Raw genomic sequence first — 13,082 nt, forward strand, 5'->3', positions numbered from 1 at the left:
TAAATTCTAAGACTTCACATTTTCTGCTAATTCCAAGCAAATGGCCACTTTTTCTCCTCTAAATGTTAAATTTTCTCATACTTCAAAATATGAACCCAATAAAAGAAACGTATTTAGTAATAAACTAAAATGAGCAAAAGTATTAACATAAAAGCCCTGAAGCAGTAAAAATGAATATACCAAATAATAAAAGTATAATTTCATTTTTAACTTTGAAAAAATTAATCTTTTAAAATCAGAAGCACAAGGTAAAATACTAAAATGCCTCAATATTTAACTTAGTGGAACACTTAGGATTTCAAGGAAAATGCCACAGTGTAAAAGATGCATAGCTAGCAACTTTGCATTCATAGAGAGAAATGTAGACAAAGTCAAGTCATATTTCAAAGATGAAATACATGGATTACAGGATGGAAGATCTAGTTATTTGGCTAAACTAATGATTGGTGCAGATCACCAGTGTGGTTGTTTGCTGGTTACCAATGAGTAAAAACACTGCAAATCAGACGACTGGTCAGGCTTCAATTTTTTAAACCTGGCTTCGGAGACAATTAATTTATCTTTAGACTGCAACTACATATTTTTACTAAGTGTACCTCAGAAGCAGAGATAAAATAACTTTAAAAGTTAATGGACTGTTTAAAGCAAGAATAATAATAACATATGATGGCATTTATAACAAGCATAGAATTAGAATATATGACAATAACACAAAGAGTGGGAGCGGGAAATGGAAGCATGATATTACGAGGTTCTTCAACTATATATGAAGGGAGACTGTGATGAGCTGAATTGTATTTTGTATACATTATAGGAGCATTTTCAACTTTGGCACTATTAATATTTGGGGCTAGATAATTCTTTGTTGTTGGAGGCTGTGCTGTACACTATAGGATGTGTCAACCTACAAAAACAGAAACTAGTTTAGAGGCAAAGTGTTTATTTGGGATCAGAGGAGTGCAATTCTGGGAGCACAGATTCAGGTAGAAACCCACATAGCGTCCCGATTACAGGAGTGGGGTTCAGTGTATTTATGGGAAAAGGGAGGAAGATGAGGTAACTTGTATTACAGAAGAGCTCACTGGTGTTAGAAGAGGTGAGGCAGGGTTTGTGCTTCATAGATTAGCTTGACATTCAGACGTCAGGCGAAAGGCTAGACTTGTGCTTCATTGATTAATTAGTGATTCGGTCATGAGCAAAGTCCAATTTCATTAGTCTTTACAAATAGGATATTCTTGTCCTTACTGACTTCTTGGAATGTTAATGGCTAAGTCCATTTTGGAAGATAAAGAAAACAAGACATTCAAAGCAATTCCTCTGAAATGACTGCTCTGGCTCTATTTAATGTGGCTTCACTCATATCATCTTTCACAGATGTTTACCAGCATCTCTGGCTTGCCTCTACCTGTTAGAAGCTAGTGATACCCTTGAATTGTGAAACTAAAAATGTCTTCAGGTATCACCAAATGTCCTCTGAGGTCAAAAAAGACCCAACTGTGCTCCACCTAGAAGGAGCCAATTTTAAATACAAAGATACAGGAAAGTTAAAAGTAAAAGGGTGGAAAAGATACATATTCAAAGGAAAAAAGGAGTGGATATATTGATATTAGTCAAAGAAGACTTCTGTTGGGGCCCAGGGCAGTCACCCCAAAGCATCCCACAATAGTTATATTGATTGATTTGAATTAAAGTTACTTGAGGAGCAAAATGAGCATTTTGACCCTCCCATCTCTGTTCCCCTAAAAGCAGGAAAGGAATCTCCCATGTGAGTGGTGCCCTCTCTGCATCCTTATTGCCAGAGCTAGGGGATTCTTGGCTGAGAAGCCTGCATAAACACAGCTTGCTAATTCACTACCTCAAGTTTAAACTCTGCTTAAATTCCTCACCATTTACATACCCCAAACCTAAATCTCTTCTCCTGTCAATTCTCCACAAATTTATTGTTTCCTTTTGTAAAAGATAGATATACTGCTTGTTTTGTTCACTCTCCGAGCGAGCATCATTTCTTTATGATCTCCAATACGTACATATTAAACTGGATTTTTCGCTTGTTAATCTCATCTTGGGTCAATTTTATTACTAGTTCAGGCATAAGAACACAAGAAGGGAAGAAAGGGGATTTTCCCCAGCCCTGGCACTTCAGAATGTGAAATACGTGCATAAAATCTGATAGCATTTAAAAACGGAGATGGATGAATTCAAAACTGCAGTTGAAGATTTCAATGCTCCTCTCAGCAATTGACAGAGCAAGTCATTGGCAAATCAGTTAGTATATAGATTTGAACGATTCTATTACCAACTGAATCTAATTGACATTTGTAGAATACTCCAACCAGTGAGAGAATACAGATTATTCAACACCTCCTCATATTTCTGCACTTCTAGGCTATGAATATACTTGGGCTGAACAGGTGCCCACAGCTTGAGAAAGCTGAGTCAGAAAGAAGAGAGACATGAAGTGTGGCATGTTCCCGAGGTGAAACACGTGTCAATGCAAGTGTGATATGGCATGAAACTGTCCACCAGAGCTGCAGCTAACACGGACTGAGGGGAAGTGACAGAGCGAACCAGAGGCATCTGCTAGAGTAGGAACGATCACCTGTCCTTCAGGTAGAAACCTCTCTATGATTCTAGCAGGTTGCCACATAACTCCTGTTTGGGGGACCCAAACCCAAAAAGAATAGGACACTATTCTCTGACTCCAGGGCCACATTATGACTTTCAAGAGCCATGAGCCCTTTTGCCTGTATAGGCCTTTCCTCCATAAAGAAGTGTTAAAAATTATGCTTTACAACTGCATTGGTATAAAGACAAATAAATCAGTATTATCTAATAAAACATTTTCTTTGACCTAAAAGTTCAGTTTTTTCTTCTGGTTTAAAAGACATTAAGCATTTTGGTGGGGCCCTGAAACTATCGTCGGTCCTCGTTCCTGTGCCCCTGGTGTCTGGTGGATGAGTGGGCCTGGCTGACTCCAGCACAGAAGGGCTGGAGGAGGTGGGCACACTATGATAGGAGGGTGCTCTCTTCTAGAAGGACCAAATACCCCAAGAATTTTTTTGAATCCTGAATCTCTTTTCCATGCTAATTCTATGGAGGGTTTAATAATTCTTCCGGATTGATTGATGATGTCACTTGATTTTCTCTATGACTTTATCTATATGTATCCAAAAATTATTTAGTAATTTGCCATTCCAGAACAAACTGGTGACAAACAAGAAAAAAAAAATATGTACCTTTACTTTTACTCCAGTACAACTTGCTTTTTGTCTTGAGCAAGTGACTTGATAAATGTGACACATAAATCAAAGATGCTTTGAAGAATATACCTAAAATTTAACTTTCTCAAATGCTAACTGTGGAAAAATCTTGAATACACATTAGAGTGCATTATTACAAAACAAATATTTTTCTGTGACAACTATCAAATTTTAAAAATGTATAGACTGCCTCTCACAAGCAAAATGTTGCATACAATAAAACCAGCATAAAATAAACTGAATAAAAGTCATGTATAATCCAAGAACTTTAAGGCTAGCTGGTACAAGCTCCTGGTGCTTCTTTAAAGTACTAATAACTGCACGTGTCCTCACGTCCTTTCCTGCAATCTCAGAGAGACACGTTACCCCACAGCCTTGATGTTCGATCTGATTCCCTTCAAAATCTTCTGAGTCTCAGCAGACCAATTTTTATCATTCTTACTTTATTTTCAATATTTCTACCATCCTGCTTTCTTTCTTCTAGACTAAAATATATTCCTTTTGTTCTATTAAAATAAAAGCAAATTTAAAAATAAAAACAAAACTCTCAATCAACCCTTTCTCTGTTTCTAGATATGCTTTAGATTCCTTCCCTTTAGAGGCAAGATCTCAAAATACATCTCCTGTCCTTATATCATCTTTGTATCATCGTTGTATCATCTTTGATTCATTCTCAAGTCAGTGCAGTCAGGTTTCTGGCTCAAGCAAAGTTACTAAGTGCTAAATCTCTGTATGTTTTTGGGTGTCCCATCTTATTTGACTTTCCTGCAACATTTGACACTCTCAGCAACTTCCTTCTTTAGTAAATTAGCCCTCTATTTCCCAAACTGTGGAGAGTTGTTTCTGTTGCCTACTGGAGCAGTTCACCTGGCCATGCAAATGGTATCTCTTGTTCCATATTTTGAAAAAGTCATTGTCTTTCTCTCTAACTGCAACCTCCTCATTTTCTATCTCCAAGATGCAAATACCATTCAAGCACTCAAGCTAAAGAAAAACAATAAAAACTCTTGGGTCCTTTGTTAGATTTCTTCTCCCAGGAATCCTACCCCTATCTCCATTAGTCACTAAATCCTACATTTTCTATTTCCTTGACATCTCTAATTTCCATCTTCTTCTTTTCATCTACACAGCTTTGTTTAAGTTCAGATTTTTCATCTGGATTGTTTCATTAGAACTCCGTTCTAATCCAGTGTTCCCTCTGCATTGCTGCCAGAGACAGCTGGTTGTATTATTACCCTGCTTAAGATGTTTCAATGCCTTGTAATTCCCTATAGCAAGAGGTAAAACATCTTAATATAACATACATCTTTTATAATCTGTGTCCTTCCTACTTCTTCAATCTTGTATCTACCGAGTGACACCTCCCACCTGCTCCTTACACCCCTTTCTCCAATTCAGAGTCATAATCTCTGTTCCTGCCACTGGGAATTGCCACACACAGCAAGACTACTTCAGATCTTGATTTTTGTTCAAGCTGCTCTGTATGGCCATGTATCATGTCCCACCTTTCAGCTGGTGAATACCTATTCTGCTTTCAAGTTTTAACCTTTATTTGAAATCTTCCTCCATCCTTGTACCTGGTAGAAATATGCTCATCTTCCTTTTGCCACCACTACAGCCCATTAATGTACCTATTTCATCACCTGTTACACTTTGCTAAACCTACTGTGCGAATATTTGTGTTGATCTTTCTCTATTTGACAACCATGTCTTCTGCCTTATAGCATTTTTATCTCCAGTGCCTGGTATTGCAACTACTGTTTAAAACATGAGTGATTCAAGTTTAATACATGTGCGAAGAATAGTATAATCATGGTGTGAAAGAAGAAACAAAAGAATGCTATATCTCAAAACAGAAAGTCTCTTACTTCAATCTTTTTGGTGTATTAATATTCAAGAATATATCATAACTCCAGAAAAAAATTGAGAATAGCAAATTACCTAAAAAACGAAGCCCATGCTAAAGTGACTAATCTGATTCAGAGAAAATATGTTATGTTAGGAGTGTGCACACACAAACAAATACAACAAATATCTAAAATGCAGCCCATCAATGGAATAGGAAGGGAAGCAGTAAGAATGTTGAAAACACCAACAAAACAGTGATGTTATAGAAAGGAATGAGCAAACAGTGCTGAGTAAAAGGGGACATGCACAGCTAATCCTTTTATATTATGAAACTGAATTCACACAGTAAATGCTGACTCTTTCATCAGCAGCATAATATAACCTCTAGGCCACATGCTGAGACTCTTTGTAGTTTGAGACACATGGCATCAGTTCTGCTCTGCTACCTGTCTGAGTCAGTGTCACAGTTTGCAGACCAAATGTAGCAGTTCCACGTACCATGAGAAGATTTTCAACATACCCTGAGAAAATGTGACCTGTCACTTTTTGGTCAGATCTTGAATGGCTTAGGTCAGTGTAATTTTGATGATCTTAAAAACAGGATTTAAGTTAACCTTGGAGATGTTATTACACTTGTTTCATACTGATGAATTTATACAATAAATATTTTTGAAAACTTGCAGGTTCAGATTAAGTTGTGAAGAAGAAAGGTTAGTTAAGATTTCGGAGAAAGTCTACGTTAGAATATTTTTAAAGGAAATGCAGTTTTGTTACATTTTGCTATTTATAATTTAGGCTAGTAGCCAATAAAGTATTTCTAGTAAATGTCAGGACTGCCCTAAAAATCAATTAGTTATAATCATAGTGTTATTTTATTCCTAAGTATAAAATAATCATATTATAAACATTTTAAAACTGCAGTTAAAAGTTTTCTTTTGTTCCCATCTCTACCCTGCCGACTGCACAATCTGACAAGCAATGGTGACTTCCTAAGCAAACCAGTTTATTTTTCCAGTCAGGATGACATTAACCAAAATATGAAAAGAAGAGAGAAAGCAGTGTCCAACACAAGCGTACGTACACACATTAGTTGCTTAACAAGTGTTTACTTGTTGATCTACGTGTAGAAAAGTCCACAAGTAATAAACTCAATAAGTTACCCCAAAGTTAAGGCATCCCTGTAGCCACAATTCAGATCAAGATATATTACATTATTAGCAACTTGAAAACTTGTCTAGTGCCCCCTGCAGTTACCACCCCCTCTTCTCCCCAAAGGAAAACACTATCCTAATTTTTAACACTATAGTTTATTCAGTTTTAAAGCCATAACACCTCACATGTGGGAGACAATAAATGTTTATTCTAAACCCATAATTTAGATTTGCCTGTTTTTGAACTTTATACCAATGCAATTGTACAGTAAATATGTTTGTGAGATTCATCCCTCTTGAGGCAATAGTTGCAGCTGCCTCTTTTGATACATGTATATGTATATATAAAATAGGCTTTATTTTACTTATTTTATTTTTTTTTGAGGAAGATTAGCCCCGAGCTAACATCTGCTGCCAATCCTCCTCTTTTTGCTGAGGAAGTCTGGCCCTGAGCTAACATCCGTGCCCATCTTTCTCTACTTTATATGTGGGATGTCTACTACAGCATGGCTTGCCAAGTGGTGCCATGTCCGTACCCGGGATCTGAACCAGCGAACCCTGGGCTGCCGAAGCAGAATGTGCAAACTTAACCACTGCGCCACTGGCTGGCCCCAGGCTTTATTTTTTTTTTTTAGGACAGTTTTAGGTTCACAGGAAAATTGAGAGGAAGGTACAGAGATTTCCCATATATTCCTTGCCCCTACACATGCAGAGCTTCCTCCATTATCACATCCGCACCAGAGTGCACAGTTGTTATAACCAACGAACTACACGGCACATCATGGTAACCGGAAGTTCATAGTTTACACTGGGGTTCATTCTTGGTGTTGTACATTTCATGGGTTTGGATAAACGAATAATGACACGCATCCTTCATTATAGCATCATACAGAGTATATTCAGTGCCCTAAAAGTCCTTTATGCTCTGCCTATTCATGCCCCGATCCCACCTCCTGAAAACCATTGATCTTTTTACTGTCTCCATACTTTTACCTTCTCCAGAACATCATATAGTTGCTCATTTCATTTTGATGTTGTCTGGATCAGCTTATCTATTAGTCTACCGAAGGACATCTTGGTTACTTCCAAGTTTTGGTAATTGTGAATAAAGCTGCTACCACATTTAGATACAGCAAACCATTTTTTTTAAAGATTTTATTTTTTCCTTTTTCTCCCCAAAGCCCCTCCGGTACATAGTTGTATATTCTTCGTTGTGGGTCCTTCTAGTTGTGGTATGTGGGACGCTGCCTCAGCGTGGTTTGATGAGCTGTGCCATGTCCGCGTCCCCAGGATTCGAACCAACGAAACACTGGGCCGCCTGCAGCGGAGTGCGCGAACTTAACCACTCGACCACGGGGCCAGCCCCAGCAAACCATTTTTTTAAAGATAAAAGTAAACTATTCTATCTCCAGCCTAATTATTCCTAATAATGAATCAGGTTCATGATTAATAAGTATGGATATAACGCAGAAGAAAGAGGAGTCATTGGGTTAGAGGGTCACATAATGACATCATGGAGTTTTAATTTTCAGTGATCTTTGTGCTAAGTAGTTATTAGTCATATGAACTAACAGGATGAACCAAAGATTAAGATATCTACTGATTAGTATGAAATACTTTTCTGAGATATGACTCATTGCTTTACTGCAAAGGTCTAGAGGACATTCAAATTAGCCATTTATTTACAAAGTCTGCTGCTTGTGGTACAAAATTTCATAATGACAGTTTAAGACAAAGGTCACATACTATCTTTAAGACAGAAACATGCTTTTTAGCCTAGGGCAATAGAAGGATGTTGTTTCATTTGAGAACAATAGCTACCAGCAGTGTTAACTCCTTTTATATTAAGCTGCAGATGCCTTATCTAATAATAATATATACAAGAGCATTTTTGTTAAGTGCCAACTGATCTTTTGTTGTAAGAAGTAGAAAGGAAATGAATTTTTAAGTTTCATGAATTCCCCTGTGGTATTCTTTTACAAGCTTAAATAAATTATATTCCTATAGTTATGTAAACGGTGTTACTTTCTTCTGCTCTTCTTTCTGAAGCTAAAGTTACTAAAAATATGTAGTGCCAGACCAGAGAGAATTAAATCTGATAGCATATGCTGGTGGAGCCAGGAATTATTCAAACAGACATAGGATGTGGTGTGTTGAGAGACAAAAGTAGCTTAATTATTTAGTTATGTTGTTTCATCCTTCACAGCTGACTTTTCCAGACTAATGCATTGAAGAGGCATGCCAAAGAAGAGAATCATCTTTTTTTCGCTCATTGCGGTTTAAGTGGGATCTTGCTTGAATACAGAAATATGGATGAAATAACCAAAATGAATTAATTAAACTAGCTGGCATTCTGTCCTTGGCCTAGACCAGAGCTTCTCACACTTGGCTGCATATCAAATTCACCTGAGGAGCTTTAACTACTATTGAAGCCTGGGTTCCACGCCCAGACATTCTGACTTTATTGGTCTCGAGCGTAGCCTCAGCTTGCTGATTCTAATGCACACAGCCAGATTGAGAACACCGACCTAGTCAGGTAGCATATTAAAAAGGAACATGGATTTTGGACAGTGAGAATAGACCCAGTTAGAACCTCAGCCATAAGTATGATTTATGAGGGTCAATAAAACCTAATGAGCCTCAGGAACAGAGCTGTTGAGAGAATAAAATAAAATTATTCATGTGAAAGCTGGTGGCACAGTATTTGGCACGTAATAGGCATTAATAAATATTATTTTCCTCTTCTCTCCTGCCTCACCTCTCTGCACCTTGGCCCTTGAGAGGAGAGAGGACCGAATATAATAGCCACTCTCTACTGCCTGTGTGGTGCTCCTATATTTTTTATATTCTAGTTCTGGCTTAAAGAACATTGCTGGCTAGTATGAGGGAAAAGCAGTTAATAAGCATATTATTCTTCTATTTCCTCATCCTTGATATCTGATTTGCTGCTTCCTGTCATCGGTCAGGTCTCCATTTGAATGTTATGTCCCCTGGGAAGCTGTTTCTATCTGCTTCCTCCAACCCAACCCAGGTTGCACTCCACTGCACCCCACCTCCATGATGTTCGTCATGAACCTACAGGATTTACTGCTCTATCTCCCAGGGCACGCAGTGCTCACTTCATCATTTTAACTGGATGACTAAATGAAGGGATTTAAAATAAAATATTACAGTAGCTAGGATAAGGCAGTATTTATCTGAGTGTCATGTAGATGGTTGTAATATTAACATAATTGAAAAGTATAGAGTGCTTTTACATCAGTAACTGTCTGATCCTTTCATTTATTGTTTTTTTCCCATTTATGTTCTCAGAAGATATTTTTTGACTGTCCATAGTCTTATGACAAACACCATTCTAGATAATGGAGACGTAGACATGAACAAAAACAACCCTGTCTTCATTCTCTTTGAGTTCACATTCTAGTCAAGGGAGATAGGAAAAAAAGGAGTAAACAACATAGTATTATTTCAGTAGTAGTAAATATTCCAAAGTAAAGGATATGCGAGAAAGTGGCTGTGATGTGTGTGTTAGGAAGTTGCCTAAGGAGGTCATCTCTGAGAAACTAACATCAGAGCTGAGTCTGAAGGACAACAATGAGCCAGCCGTGTGAAGATCTGAGGGTGGAAAATTACAGGTCAAATGGAACTGAAAGTGCAGATTCCCCAGGGAGCCTCTGAGTTCCCATTAGTCTATCAACAGTGAAAGGCTCATGTAACCACACACAGAGCAAGGAGAGAAGGATGGGAACTGACATCAGAGGATAGTCTAGAACCAGTTCATGTAGAGCCTTAAAGGCCGTGGTGAGAAGTTTAGTTTTTATTCTAAATACGGTGGGAAATCTTTGGCATATTAAAGATTCTAGAGGGTGGAAAGTTTTTATTGAAACCTATCAGATTTACACTTTTTAAAAAAAAACTTGACAGACATATGGAAAATGGATTTGGAAGGTGGTAGTGGTAAGGAACGGGGACTGTAGGAGCACCAGAGTGGAAGCATTGCAGGCGTCCATGCAAGAGATGATGGCAAATCATCCCAGGAGTGGTGGTTAAGTTGGAGAAGGGGGTGGAAAGAACACGTTTTGGAGGTACAGCAGGCAGTACTTGCTGAGGGATTGAGTGTTGGGTGGGGACGGGATTAGTTGAATGTGTGAACAGGCCAGCTCTGTCCCTTGTGATGGGGCTTGATGGTTGGGCGGCATGTGTAGGTTTAGGTCCTTCCACTGCTTCCCTGGGGAGGTGAAAGCACAGGGCTCAGGCAACGATTCTTACTCACTCCATCGGAGCACAGCTTTGGCTGTGCTTGTCAGGAAAAACTGCACTCTAGATCAAGGATCCCAACTATTCTTTAAAAGATGATTAGGGTTTGGAAAGTTGGGTACAAAAGCATAAAGGTAGAGAAGGAAACAACTTGAAAAAGTTTGAGAGGCAGTAAGCAGATCAGTTTGTGTGGAGCGAGGATCAGTGTAGGGGGCTAGTGGAAGAACAAGCCTGGGTTCGTTTTGTGGAGAACCATGACTGTCATAGTAGAGTCCCTGCTGTATGGCTTTATGGAACTCAGAAAGTTCCATAAACCTGGAAACCGTGATAACACACCAGAGGGATGGGTCTGGGCATGTTCACATCATGGCTTAGAGGGGAAAACAGCCTGGAAGCAAGAAAACTCTAAAGACCATTCAAGTATGATTATTCACCCATTAATTTACTCACTTGTTCAGTTAGCAAGCCTTAATAGAGCACCTGCTGTAATGCTAAAACCCAGTGGTCATCTGTTCTTATTTAAAAGTGGAGCCGAATGCCACTGAGCAAAGCTGAGCTAGACAGACACTCCCAAAGAGCAGTTAAAGTACAAATCTCCTAAATCACAAAGGAAAGTGTCTGGAAAAGCAGCTTGCTTTTGTTATTCTGATTCTGTGGCGTTATGAGTCATAGCTCTAAGGTGCGTTTGTGCTCACAGGACTGATTATCTCCAGGGGACAGGTTTTTAAACACCTTTTATACTGTCCTGTAAATTAATCATGTATTTTACATACTCACAAATGTGCGTTTTGAAGGCCACTCAACTGATGAATATTTAAAAGAACCAGATAATCTAATTCTAATCAAACTATTATTTTATTTTATATTAGTATACTACATTCCATGTGCTTTAAATATAACTGTATTTTACAGATAGACAAATTAGTTGTTATAGAACTAAAAGATACCACTTACCATTGGACGATCGCACTAAACGAAGTCCTTTTTAGCTTATATGTGGGAAAGACCATTCAAATGCAAGTCTCTTCCTTATTTTAGGTTACATAGAATCTGGTATGGATTTTTGTTAGGTGGAACTTCTAACAGTAATGTATAAAATCCCAGCTCAGCTGTCTTTGACATTATAATCCTTGACAAAAGAGACATGTAGAGAACATAAGAAATATTGAGTATATTGCAGGAATTTGAAAAAAAGGTGAAAATATCTGATTTTTCAGCCTAAAGAACTAAATAACAGCAGCTAAAGTCTGAAGAAAGATTTGCAAAATTGCAGTGGAAAAACAAGCCTCCGAGGAGATAGGGTGACAGCTACAGCCAGCCACAGCCCTGCTGGGGTGCGGCAACGGCCAGCGGGCAGAGAGGCGGGCTCCCCCTCTCATTTTACCCAAAATGTCCCAATTCCAAGATTGGTGAACTCTTTCTCTGAAAACATGCCTAATTTTATGCAAATGCCAATGCAAAAAAAAAAAAAAAAAAAACCCTGCTTGAAAACCATTTTCAGGAATTTTAGGAAGTGAGTTTTGATGTGGATTAAGGCTGCCCCAGCTAGAGAAGCCCAAGGTGACCTGGCCTACATGCCAAACTATATGACCCAGTGGATTTTTTTATGGTATGAATTAGGGCTGCCCCGGGGAGAGAAGCCCAGGGCATCCTCACCTACATGCCGATCTATGTGGCCAGATTCGTATCTAAAGTTATATGACCGTACGATAACCAAACCCTATCTGCACTGAAATCATTTAATGACTTTTTACATCATCTTTTCTTTTTCCAGTAAAAATAAGTCACATACCCATGCCTTATAAAATCAGCCCTAACCCTCAACTCAGGGCAGCAGCAGGAGCTCTGCCTGCCCATGGGTCCTGTCCCCATGCAGCAGCAGCAGAAGCTCTGACTGCCCATAGGTCCTGTCCCCATGCAACAGCAGCAGGAGCTCTGACTGCCCATGGGTCCTATCCCCATGCTATTCCACCCTATTCTCTAAATAAAAGAGCACTACTGCCAGATCTTGAGAGTCCAAGAAATCTTTCTTTCGACTGCTCGGCTCACCGACCCTGCATCAAGTTTTATATATGCAAAAATAATTCTACTCTAGAATAGAATGCCATCACATATTAGAAGAAAGAATACTTTAAATATTCCTGATAAAACCACACAGCAGTACTTACACAGTGGGAGAAATCTGCCAGTTGACGCCTAATGTTGATTATTTTGCTATGAATTTTACTGAGTCTCAGTGGTTATTTTTATACCTTTGCTTTGAATCTATGACAGCCAAACGATAGTTCTATTGTTCTTTTGGTTATCCTAGAGAGCAGAACGCAGCTCTGGGTCTTAATCGCTCACTTGAGACAGGGAAAGGCTTCAGACAGGAAAGCTCTCTGATAACTCATCACTCAGACCCCGGGGAGTCTGGCGCCAGGCAGGCCGCGCTGGGTGCCAACTCTGGAAGAGTCTTCCTCCACACCGTGCTTTTGAAACCCCCTTCTGTTCTCAAAGTAAAACTTGTATTAGGAAATACATTGACAATATCACAGTTTCTTCTAGAGAATTTTAGAAACTATCT

General features: G+C 38.8%; 1 long non-coding RNA gene across 1 annotated transcript in view; it reads right to left on the bottom strand.

Moving 5' to 3' along the window:
• Window positions 1-12,735, bottom strand: part of LOC138925234 (uncharacterized) — a 51,250-nt gene extending 38,515 nt beyond the window's left edge. Inside the window, exons 1-2 of the long non-coding RNA XR_011441183.1 lie at window positions 12,685-12,735; window positions 11,471-11,645 (exon numbers count right to left, since the gene is read on the bottom strand). This is a non-coding gene — a long non-coding RNA (uncharacterized lncRNA). The remainder of the gene's footprint in view (window positions 1-11,470; window positions 11,646-12,684) is intronic.
• Between the last annotated feature and the right edge of the window lie 347 nt (window positions 12,736-13,082).

Source organism: Equus caballus, chromosome 1 (assembly GCF_041296265.1).
Source record: "Equus caballus isolate H_3958 breed thoroughbred chromosome 1, TB-T2T, whole genome shotgun sequence".
Taxonomy (NCBI): domain Eukaryota; kingdom Metazoa; phylum Chordata; class Mammalia; order Perissodactyla; family Equidae; genus Equus; species Equus caballus.